Source organism: Protopterus annectens, chromosome 7.part0 (assembly GCF_019279795.1).
Source record: "Protopterus annectens isolate FY-2018-M chromosome 7.part0, PAN1.0, whole genome shotgun sequence".
NCBI classification, from domain to species: Eukaryota; Metazoa; Chordata; order Ceratodontiformes; family Protopteridae; genus Protopterus; species Protopterus annectens.
This window is the reverse complement of record NC_056739.1, coordinates 379,068,542-379,080,788: the sequence shown is the minus strand read 5'-3', so window position 1 is coordinate 379,080,788 and position 12,247 is coordinate 379,068,542. Positions and strand designations below refer to the sequence as shown.

General features: G+C 40.0%; 1 long non-coding RNA gene across 2 annotated transcripts in view; it reads right to left on the bottom strand.

Moving 5' to 3' along the window:
• Positions 1–12,247, bottom strand: part of LOC122806476 — a 452,807-nt gene that overhangs the window by 392,362 nt on the left and 48,198 nt on the right. For both annotated transcript variants that reach the window (XR_006365511.1, XR_006365512.1), the window contains exon 2: positions 2,898–3,009. This is a non-coding gene — a long non-coding RNA (uncharacterized LOC122806476). The remainder of the gene's footprint in view (positions 1–2,897; positions 3,010–12,247) is intronic.

Sequence of the window (12,247 nt, the reverse complement as noted above, 5' to 3'; positions counted from 1 at the left end):
AGGGTTCTACAGAAAGTTCATTCCCAATTATAGTAACATAGCTGCTCCCCTCACAGACCTCACAAGGAAGAACAGGCCAGATAAGCTAGTGTGGACACCAGCATGTGAGCAGGCATTTCAGAAGCTTAAGGAAACTTTGGGAGGACCCCCTGTGTTAGCCAGTCCAGACTACAGCAAAAACTTTGTTGTGCAGGTGGATGCTTCAAACTAGTGGGTGAGGGCTGTACTTAGCCAGATTTCTTCAGAGGGAGAAGAGCACCTAATGGTTTATCTCAGTCATAGGCTCCAACCCAGGGAGGAATGCTATGCAGTGGTAGAAAAGGAATGTCTAGCCATAGTGTGGGCACTACAAAATCTTCAGCCTTATCTGTATGGAAGAAAATTCACTGTGATGACAGATCACAAGCCTGTAATATGGTTAAAAAGAGCTAGTCAACAAAATGCCAAGTTGCTAACATGGAGTCTGCGGTTGTAAGTATATGATATGTCAGTGCAACACCGCAGTGGGAGTAGCAATGCCAATGCAGATGGGATCTCAAGACAGGGAATGGGGTGAGGTACACCCAGATAGACCTGACACTCTCAAGTGGTGTTTCTCAAGGCGCACTTGAAAACCTTGATTGAGTTCCTCGGGGGGGGGGGATGTGATGATTGGGGAGAGATGGGCGAAGGCTGCCAGTCTAGTCAAATAGAATTTGACATATAATTTTGGCATTTGTAAATAAGTGTAAAATACAGGCATGTTTTCTACTGTAAAAGAATACTGTGTAATGTGCAACTGCAAAATATGTGACAACATTGCACTCTACTGGCCCAGTGAAGCATGTTGTGACCCTTGCATGTTAGAATTTGGCTCCATTGCGGCTGGATGAAGGTTTCATGCCCATTGTTTTAAGGATAAAGTTTATGACCAGAATTTAGATGTGGAATGTGCTTTATTGCTCTAGTTTCTGTTAGAATATACATGTGAAATACCTTGTATTGTTGTAAGTTCTTAGCAGGTGTTAGACTGCTAAATAATGCAGTTTGTGGCCTGAGAACACAGACTAGGTGTTAAGATGATGCAATATGAATACTGGGAAAACCTAAGTGTCAAAAATGATGTAATTTGGGAGGGCCTTAGAGTCATATTTGTTAGTAATGTTTAAATACTATTTCTCACAAGAGACTGAGAGCATTTTGATCTTGATATCCAACTTATCAGCACTCTGCCTTATGCTCACATGTAAGTTTTAGCACTGTGATTTCTTGTAGGAATAGTTAAAGCTAGTAAAGATTCATTAGGCATTTTTCTTTGATATCAGACCTGTCCTACTGTATTATTTTAAGTTTCTGTGTGATCTCTGAACACTTAGATATCTCTGTGGTGTAATAGTTTTGTCTTGCATTTTAATTCTTTATTATTAAATATCATTAAAACCTTCAATCTGTGGCTGGTTTATGTAGAGATAAATTATGCTTTAGAGTACATTATATATTTATAGAGTTTACTGTCTAAGCCCTTCCAATAAGCCTAGACTGAATAGTCACATTACCATTGGATAATAATATTGCACAGTAATAATTGGACACCCTTTTAAGGGCCTTTTAGTAGCTGATATTATTAGTTGGGTGGTGGCAGTAATTACTACTGTATAGTCTGGGTAAAGGGACACAGCTGGAGAATCTGTGTCAGCCTTTCCAAGGAGTGTCTGTGAAGTTGTATAAATACTTATCTCAAAGTTTGCGTGTGTGTGTGTGTGTGTGTGTGTGTGTGTGTGTGTGTGCGTGTGTCAGCTACATGGCAGGGACACAAAGCACTGGTTGGACAGAGAGGGTACTGGAGGTTTTAGCTTACCCAGCTAGGCTGAGATCTGGGCACTATAGCTGTGCCAGTGGGGAGTCTTACTGGGGACCTGGTGAGCAAGGGAGCAACCAGCCCCAGACTGACTGTGATCTCTGTGTGCACTTAAGGGAAATTGTCCTTTACTGTGTGTATTAATTATCCTTTCCTCTTTTCTATGAGACAACCTCCCTGGTGTTAATGGTGAGGATTGAGGCTCCTTGATTGCTGGGCCAGGGCATGGTCGTCACAATACTCACCATAACAAAACTGTTACAGGCAGGGTCAAGGCCCACTGTAGTAGGGCCTTGCTTCATCTCTAGGTTTGGGAAAGTGTTGTATTCAAGAAGTAGTCTAGAAGCAACTATATGTTTCTTTCTAATTATGTTTACAAGGCATTACAGTATTGATTCCTTCTCTAAGTCTAGATCAGGCATTGCTAGGAGCATTCCCTCGGTCTCTTGGACCCTTCTTCTTTCAACTCCCACATGTATTATGCTAGGCAAATCTACCTATACAGCTAAGGCTTCTGCAGCAGTGATCAATATGATGAACATTGTACAAATGTGTAACAAACTTACCATAACAGTAGATGTTCAAATGGTCACTGCTGCAGTAACTACTACTTTCCTCCATACTCCTTATGTTTTTGGTGTGTTTTTTATTCCAGGATGTGGACACTTATTTTTTGTTGCTCCAAGCAGTGCCCTTTAGGACTCATCCTCCCTCCCTTTATTGACATGAAAACTCTATAGGGCTTGGCACCCAAAACTTTCTTTTAATTAGCTTTTACTGACTAACAGCTTGGACATGGTGAAGGTGTTTTGAAGCATCCTAAGCTGGCAGGGTGTTATGCCCTTAACAAGATTCAACCCATATGGCTAAGGCTACTGCAGCAGTTATCAGTGGAACATCTACTGTAATGGTAAGTTTGCAACTATACTTTTTCAGTTCTAGCTTCATGTTTCAAAATAAAAGCTTTAGTGGTTTATGTTGGCACAATTAATGTTAACCAGCTGTTTTTTTTTTTGTTTTCATTACTAATATCCACTGAGGACTTCATATCTTCAAATACCTTTTGAAGCATTAGCTGATGTTTTCAGGCCTTGTGTTTCCTATTTAATCCTGGAATTCCCATTAGCATTCTTCTGCTTAGGATTGATAGCCAAGATGACAACATGGTTCTGCTGATGACATTAACAATGATATTAGATAACAGTTCTGAAGTTCAGAGGGTAAGCCTTTTTTATGCATTCTACATGGTATACTTTTTTAATAAAAAACATTTTTATTGAATTATCAGTTACAGCATAGCCAATCATACATTTATATGAATGAAAAGAAGCCATATTGACATATTTCCAGTTGCAAACATTATACATAACATATGATCTTCTTTACAGTCATTGTCAATTTCTACCTTCCCTTAGACCTCATCCCTCCAAAAAACATTGTGCTGCATGTATTGTTCCCACAAATACCATTGTTCTATGTAATTTGCTCCTACCCTTTTCTTAAGATACCACTTCCAGTTCTTTTATCTCTGTTACTATATTCACTACTTCGAATACAGATAGTTTAGACTTTGATTTCCATTTTCTAGTAACTGCTTTTATTGGCAGCCACCAGAATTAAACTCAGCAAGGCCTTACTGTGCCTAGGCAATTCAGATCCTATATCATTCGCAGCTCAAAAAATAATTTCCTTAGTTACGGCAATTTGCACAACCAGTATTTCTGCGAGAGTAGTCTGCAGGAAATTTTTAAAGAGAGTGGTAGAATGGCAAGTCCATTTGGCCGCACATCTTCCACCTGGTTTAAATGAAAATGTAAATATAAAATGCTTTTTAACTAACAAAAAATCTAACATTGATTGTTTTTGACCTTGCAAGGGTTAAATGTAGCAAGGTTTGGAAAAAGTTCTTAATTGTTAATTGATTTGTATATAAACAGGGGATTTTTTGTAAGTGATTTTAGTTTCTGATGAAGTCTTCAGGCGAATAGCGGTAATAGTTATTTTATACTAAATAGTATTGTTCAGGTTAGTTTTTGAGCATTTATACAGTGCTTTTTGTAATTTTTAAAGTCTGCCAACTCATTACACTCACAAAAAATGTGTTTCCAATTATCTCTTTCTTCCCCATCACACTTCCAGTATTTGTAATCTACCTGAGGAAAAAGTATTTGGAGTCTGCTTGGGGTACAAAAATACCAATGCAAACATTTTCAAACAAAAATCCTAAATCTTTTAGCCTTTGTTGCATATTTGGGAGCCATACATATATCCTTCAGTTGAACTGCTCATCCAATCTCTCTTACCAATCCTTTCTAACCTCATCTGATTGATACCTATAGATATCATGCAATATCTTATATGCCAAACTAAGGGTTCATATTGTATGATTGAATGCTAGAAATAGCAAATGATCTATTATCGAACGCAAATCCTCAAAACCACAAAATGTTGAAGGAACGGATCAGCAAAAAAAAAAAAAAAGTACAGGCAGCATAAGGTGGGGGGTTCGCCCCCCCCCACCTTAAATATACCAACTCTGAGATTACACCACAGTGAAGAAAACAGCAAAGTCTGGAGAACAGCCCAGCATATTTTTTCCCTGGGAAAAAATTTGGTGATCCGTTCATTCGATATTCTGTGGTTTTGTGCATTTGGTTTCAACAAATGAGTGTTGGCTATTTCTAGCATTTGACCATATAATAGGAACCTCCCTACTAATTATTCCTTCTTTAACAGCAGCGTCTGTTCTAGATTCATCTAAAAACTCTACCAGTATTGGTCTTACAGTTAAGATCACCTTATATCTTTCTCTTTGTCTATACTCTGAAATCAATCCTTGTTAGGGAAGACAGTCTCTAGCCTGCAGTCCAAATGTATTTTAGGCCTCTTTCCATTCTATTACCTTTCCATCTCTAATTATTTGCTTCCAATACCTTGGTTCCTTAGCTAGTTTTTTTCCAGTAAATTCCAGCCCCCTCTGGCCTATTCTCTGTATTCATCCCTATTTGCAGGATCTCCTTTCTCCATTCCCATGTTGGCTAAGTTATTAGAATACTTTCTGCTATTTTATGAATAACATATTCTGTATGGATATTGTTATTCTCCTTAAGGACCTTCATTCAAGATGGCACTCTCTCCTAATTTTTTGATCTTCCCGTTTTATCATCATCATTCCAAATCTACATGGTATTCCTAAACATATGCAGAGCTTAAACACATTGAACTGAGTGATAAAATGCTAATTGTATAAAAATGGTGAATCTAATAAAGCATAACAGACAGTAAATCTTTAATCTTCTGAACCAATCCCCCATTGTATCACAGGCTGGATTTGTACCTAAAGATATATAAATAATGTGTTCAGTAGTTTAAAAAAAACTTCTGACAGCTTTTTCAGTGTCTCAGTTGAAAATAATAAGTGCTGCCAGACATTTTTATTAGAAAAATATTCTTTGCATATGAAATGATGCCCAAATGGTGCAGGAGAAGTGTGCCTGCCACACATTGATAAGCAGCTTGGTTGTCAGAGGACTGAGCAGGCAAGAATCAGCTGTGGGCATGGGCTGAGCTGATTACAAGGTCATCAGGGGTGTAGCATTGGAATCTGGAAACTCAGCACCTGATGTGAAAGTATCTAGAAGTAAAACTGTATTTAAACTTTTTTAAATAATGGCTTTGTATAGTGAGAGAGAGATTTGCGGGTAATTCATGAGGGCTCTGAACTGGTTACTCGTGGTCTTATGGCCAAACAGCACCCCAACCATGATTACAATATAATTCCCTATTACTGTCATGGTGTATTGCTTAGTTACACAACCTCTGTAGAAAAGCAGACCCAAGCAGTGAATCCATTCACTAGAAAAGAAAAGAAAAGAAAACAAAAGAAAAGTACTACTGCTGGGGAGACATTTCTATCAAATGTAAAATGAGCAAAAGAGTTAAGACATCTACAGTTTCCTTTATTAGTAGATAAGGGGTAAGATTACACTCATATACAAGCACACGTGCTCACCTAAATTGAAAAGCACCTTAAAGTAGAACTACCTGTCTTTTAAATTTTGCATTTAGTGGTAAAACTTACATTTAGGAATGTATAAAAGTTACTATTAAATCCTGCAGGCAGAATGCAGTAGCCTTACTGTCTCTAACATGCTGCAAACTTCTGGTCTATATTACATAATTGAAGAGACACTTCTTCGAATATGTAATCATCGACCCCTAAAGACCGAAATGCGAAAACAGTGAACGGCCAAAACCGCAAAATTTTTCCTAGGAAAAAATTTGCGGGGGCCATAGAAACAAGACAAACACTTTAAATGTAATTAAAGTGAGGGGCTTCACCCCCCCCCACCCTCCTAACTAAATATACCAACTCCGAGATATCTCTACATTTGGGTAAAGGGTAAACTCCCGGAATGGCCAACTGAATTTTTTTCCTAGGGAAAAAATTCATGGTTTTGGCCATTCGCAGTTTTTGCATTTCGGTGTTTAGGTGGTCAATGATTACATATTCGAAGAAGTGTCTTTTCGATTATGTAATTTAGACTCCAAACTTCATATGTGTCATTGTGTGTAGGGCAGTACAGGCATTGTATAACAGCAGGGCATCAGAGGTTCATCCCATAACATAAACATTGCAGAACCACGAATGTTTGATAAGATAATTACTTTATACCTTCATATTATTAAAAAAAATAATATAGAAACTCTGTAAAACAACTCTGTTGTAATAAAAATGGCTAGCCCTGAGCTAAATGTATTTACAGCTTGCCACTCCTGTTGATTTAAAATGCATGATTTACTTTGGTGAGCTAAATGTATATACTCAAGCTTTACCATTGTGGGTCAAACTACACCAGTTATGAATAAATTATGCATGACCTACTGACCATTGTGGCTCATTACATTACATACACCCACAGCAGAGATAAGTAAACATCTAAGTCACATTGCAAATAAAAAGTTTATCTACATTTTGGCAGCAACATCAAAACATTTATCTACAGCATCCAGATGTCAAACATGTATCTTTGCTTTGACAACATCATCAAGAGCCAGAAGGTAATTTTAACCCTTTACTAGTGATTGTTTTCAAGAAGGCTCTTTCCAAACTACTGAGTAGTTTGGGCTTTTTACATCTCTCTCTTTCTCTCTCTCTCTCTGTATATAAAACAAAGTATTTATCCAAAATTGTTTCACAAGTTATCTTCAGGTTTTCCTGAAATTACACCATGACACTTGTCTATAAAATGTTATATGTTACTTCTATTTTCAAAGGCAAAGAAGCAGGTACATATTGAATTTGGGTTAAAAATATTATTAAGTGCCATTCGTAATTCACACTATTTAAAAAGAATGAACATAATCAGTTTTATGCAGAAAAGCATAGTCTCTTTAGGATGAAGTCATAACAATGCTATTATTTTTGATAGCTTTTGTAAGTATTACTGCTAAAGCAACTTACGGTAAAACTTTTGTGTTAAAATAAACGGTTTGCAACCATTGCACTTTATAAGTTTTTAGTGGCCATTCCAACTTTAACTTGCATTACATGGAAATGTCAATATTTCTTTCTTTTATATTTATTTCTTTCAGTTTTGCTCATGAACTTTTCAGGACATGATATGCATAGCCAATCTGTACAGCATATTGCATGTGGTAATCGAATCAAAGGAACCTTAACCTGATACAGGATCTCAAGTGTGTGCATGTATGAATGTCTGTGCTAAACTGTTTTTGTTACATCGTTTAGAATGAATGAAACTATAATTTTTTGAAATAAATATGTACATATTTTAGATATGACTTCATATGTTATCAGATTTTTCATAAAAAATTATTATGCTCAACTAGAAAATTTTCTCAGTTGTTGATTTCAACTTTATATTCATGTAAGTCAAAACTTATGTGAGAGAGAGGGAAAACATAAATCCTTGTGATGTAGTGCCAGTTCAGTACATGCACATTTTGGACATGTATTGCATTCCGCCCATCCCCCCACAATGAAAAGAAGTCAACGCTCTCCTCCTCCAAACAGGTTCAAATATATGTGAGAGATGCAACTATTTAGCCAAACTGGAGGCTGAGCTCTCTCATCTCAAAACTGGTGTAACCAGTCAGGAGGAGAAGGTAACCTCACACAACACAATTCCAGTATCACATAGTCCCACCACATCAGCGAACCAAAAACATAAATACACAAAAACATATTCGGAGGCTCTAAATAAAAATATACCTAAGCAACAGAGACCTCCAAAGCAGACATCCAAGCAAACGCTACCTCAAAACAAAACATGCATAACACATAGCCCACAAAGTCAGTGTGCCAAGCAGCCACAGCCCTTAAGGCTGAATAACACACCTGATACTCTTGTAATAGGTGACTCTATTGTCAGACACACTGACGTCCCGCTCACCAGGCTGAATAAAGAGAAGGTCATGGTGAGCTGCCTGTCGGGTGCTAGGATCCGCCATATAACGCAAGCACTCAGGTCACTCCAAAGCAAATACAAATATGACTCAGTCATTGTACATGCTGTTGTGAATGACCTGAGACGTACCTCCCTGGACTACATGAAAAGAGACATAGAGGAGCTCTCTGATCATGTAGCCCATGCTGGTATGACCCTGACCTTGAGCAGCATCTTACCCTCACCTAGCAAGATGCCACAGTACAAAGACAAAATGATCAATTTTAACAATTGGCTAAAATTTTGGTGTCATTCAAAGGGGATCCAGTGTCTGTCAGCCTGGGATGACATGCTTGACAAGCCACGTTGCATCGCTAGGGACGGCTTGCACCTGTCACCACTGGGCTTTTGGATATTGGCAAAGGCTCTTGCCACCCCCATAGTGCCTTTTTTAGGCAAGGCTCAAAAGTCAAACCCACCCCCATAGACAGCACAAGGAACAAGAAACTAAGGGTAATGCTGCTTAATGCCAGAAGTCTTAACCTCAAGATGCACGCACTCAAAGCTCTCCTCAGTATGGAGAACATCGATATCTGTGCAGTGACAGAAACCTGGTTCAAGGCTCCAGAGAGCACCCCAGCACTACCAGGCTATACCTCATATCATGCTTTTCGGCCCCAAAACCTGGACCGAACCACAAAAGGAGGGGGAGTTTCCATAATTATCAAGGATATCCACACCTCCAAGTTAGTGGCATTGCACGAAGTATCGGAGACCATCCATGTGCAACTAACAGTAGGCAAGACTGCTTTTCAGTTTATAGCATCCTGCAGATCACCCTCTCAAAGTCAGGAATCCCACTCGGCTTTCCTGAAAACATTGGAGAACATGAAGATCTCTCCGAACACCATTATATTGGGCGACTTCAACTACCCAAACATTGATTGGGAGCACTACTCAAGCCCCAGCACCTTAGCCCAAAGGTTCCTGGAAATTATAAACTCAAATGCTATGGAACAACTAGTCACCACTCCCACAAGAGGGGACAACATACTAAACCTGATCATTACCAACATGGGGACTCTATGCTCCACACCAGAAGTATATCCCTCATTGGTAAGATCAGACCATAAATTAATTTCACTGGATGTCCACATCCCGACCCCACCCCAACCCAGAAAACCACAGTGAAAAACTTCTCAAAAGCGAACTTCTCACTTCTCAAAACCAAAGTGGAATCCTTCAAGGCCCCAGGGCCAGTGGAAACTACGGCCCAAACTGCAGAATCCTATATAAACGCATTCTACGGACATCTCCAGGAATGCATGGATCATGCTATCCCAAACAAAACCAAGACCCAATCATCCAAAGGCAGGCGTCCAGTCTGGTGGACCCCTGCCATAAATAAACTGTACAACAGAAGGAGGAAGCTACTACATGATAGAGCAAAATCCCTAATAGGGAAAGCATCTCTGATCAGTACTAGCAAAAAATTACGATCCCTCATAAAATCCTCCAAGGCCAGCTTCGAGAGAAAAATTGCACAGGACACCAAAGACAATCATAAGGCTTTTTTCATTTATGTTAGGAACCTGGGATGCAACTCCCAGACTTGTTCTGAGTTGATTCTAAACGACAAAAAATACACTGAATGCACAGACATCGCCAATATCCTGGCAGACAGGTTCAGTGCAAACTTCTCCTCCCCCTCCCCCCCAAAAGAGCAAGTATCTATCCCGGCAGAGGGCTACCTCCCAAACATCTCTGATGCTCAGGTGAAGGCTGCCCTCTCCAAAGCAAAAAACACTGCTTCCATGGGACCAGATGGCGTCCCAGGTTGTGTCCTACATGAACTCCAAGAGGAACTAATCCCTCAAATAAAACAGCTATACAATCTCAGCCTCACTACAGGATATGTGCCCACAGAATGGTGGACAGCAACAGTGGTCCCACTCCACAAAGGTGGCGCCTCTACGGACCCTGGAAACTATCGCCCCATAAGCCTGACTAGCTTAGTCTGCAAGGCTATGGAGAGGATCATCATGGAGCTCATAAACAAAGACATTGGGGACCTACAGACACTAGATCCTACCCAGTTCGGCTTTGTCAAGGGCAGATCCTGCCTTTTGAACCTGGTTGACTTCTTCGAAACAGTCACCAAAGCCATAGATGAAGGGAAGGTAGTCTACACAGCCTATCTGGACCTTGCAAAGGCATTTGACACAATACCCCACTCGGGCATCATAGATAAGCTATCCAGCTTAAATATAAACCCCTATGTCACAAGATGGGTCGCAAACTGGCTCAAAGACAGAACCCACAGAGTGAGAGTTGCTGGAGCCATGTCAGACTCGAAACCGGTCACAAGTGGCATCCCACAGGGTTCTGTCCTGGGACCACTCTTGTTCGGTATATACTTTTCCGAGGTACAGGCAAACGTGGGAGGACTATGGCTCACCAAGTTCACAGGCGACTGCAAACTGGGCCATAATCGACTCTCCAGCTGACACAAACGTCCTTCAAAAGGTCTCACAGAGACAGATAACTGGTGCCAGCACCATGGTTTAAAGCTAAATGCCAAAAAATGTATAGTCATACCCTTTGGCAAAAACAATGTGCCCACAAATTACCACATAGGTGGAAACCCATTAAGTACAGAGAAAGTTATTAGGGGCCTGGGGACCCAAGTTGATAGCAATCTCTCCTTTGAAAACCACATTTCCAAAGTGGTTAGAAAGACCTTCTACATAGCCCACCTCATCACAAAGGGTTTCACATCTAGATCAAGAGAGGTAATCGTGCCCCTTTATTCATCCCTCATCAGGCCCATCATAGAATACAATGCCCCTTTTGGGATGTACCTTACCCGACACCTGCAGCAATTAGAAAGACCCCAAAAGTATCTCACCAAGAGGATCAACGGTCTCAAACAGATGCCATATGCTGCTCGGTTAAAAAAACTCCAGCTCTACTCAGTTGCATACCGCCTACTTCGAGGCGATCTATGCCTGACATACAAAGCTATATCAAATCTAGAATTAATGGACATGCTCCACCTCAGTAAATCTAAATCGCTTAGAGCCACATGCTCGAGGGACTTGAACCTCAGCACAGAAATAAATAGAACTTACTGGAGGGACAGGTTCATAACCCAGAGGCTCCCTTCGCTCTGGAATAGAATTCCAGTTCATGTGAGGCAGAGCACCTCACTGAATCTCTTCAAGAAGAATCTCGATAGGTGGATGGGAGATCGTAGGTTTGTCCCAGGGATTACTCCCGTGTCACTATTAGACAGAGGCACAGTAAACTAAACGTTAAAAAAGGCACAGTATACTCAAATCAAGGGGTGGTGTAAGCCATACAGAATCGGGCTAGGCTTATAATTGCCCCAGGGCAGATAGCCTAGTATGAACCTATGAACCTATGAACCTATGTGTTAATCCAAAATGGGAGCTGCTACAGTGAAACATACCAGAATGTTACTGTCAAAACCTTATAAAACCCGATCTTTGGTATGCATATACAAAAGGCCATATTTCAAGCCTACTTCAACAGTTCTTACTAAACGTTTCAGACAGTTATAGCCAAATACTTGGACCTGAGACTGTCATATTATCTTAAATCCTGCTTATTTCACAAATTGGCACAGCTATATTGCCATTAACAGCAACTTGAGCTGTGGTGCTAACACATTTCCAGTGGCACAAAGGCTTTGGAAAACATATATGATTTTTACTTCTAATGTCCCTCCCTACAAACCCCTTCTCTCAAATTGCACTCTACTAACTACTGTTTCTATGGACTTGCCTGAAAACTACGGCAGTCACTTCCTCTTGATTTAACTGATCACAGGAAGTACTCCCTGTTCAGGCCACAGTTCAAACAATACTTAATAAAATAGTTTAAAAGCAACTGTCAGTCTAAAGGACATGTCACATAAACCGATACCTCCAACTAGCAACACATTTACCTTCCATATATCTAATCCACCTGATTAAAT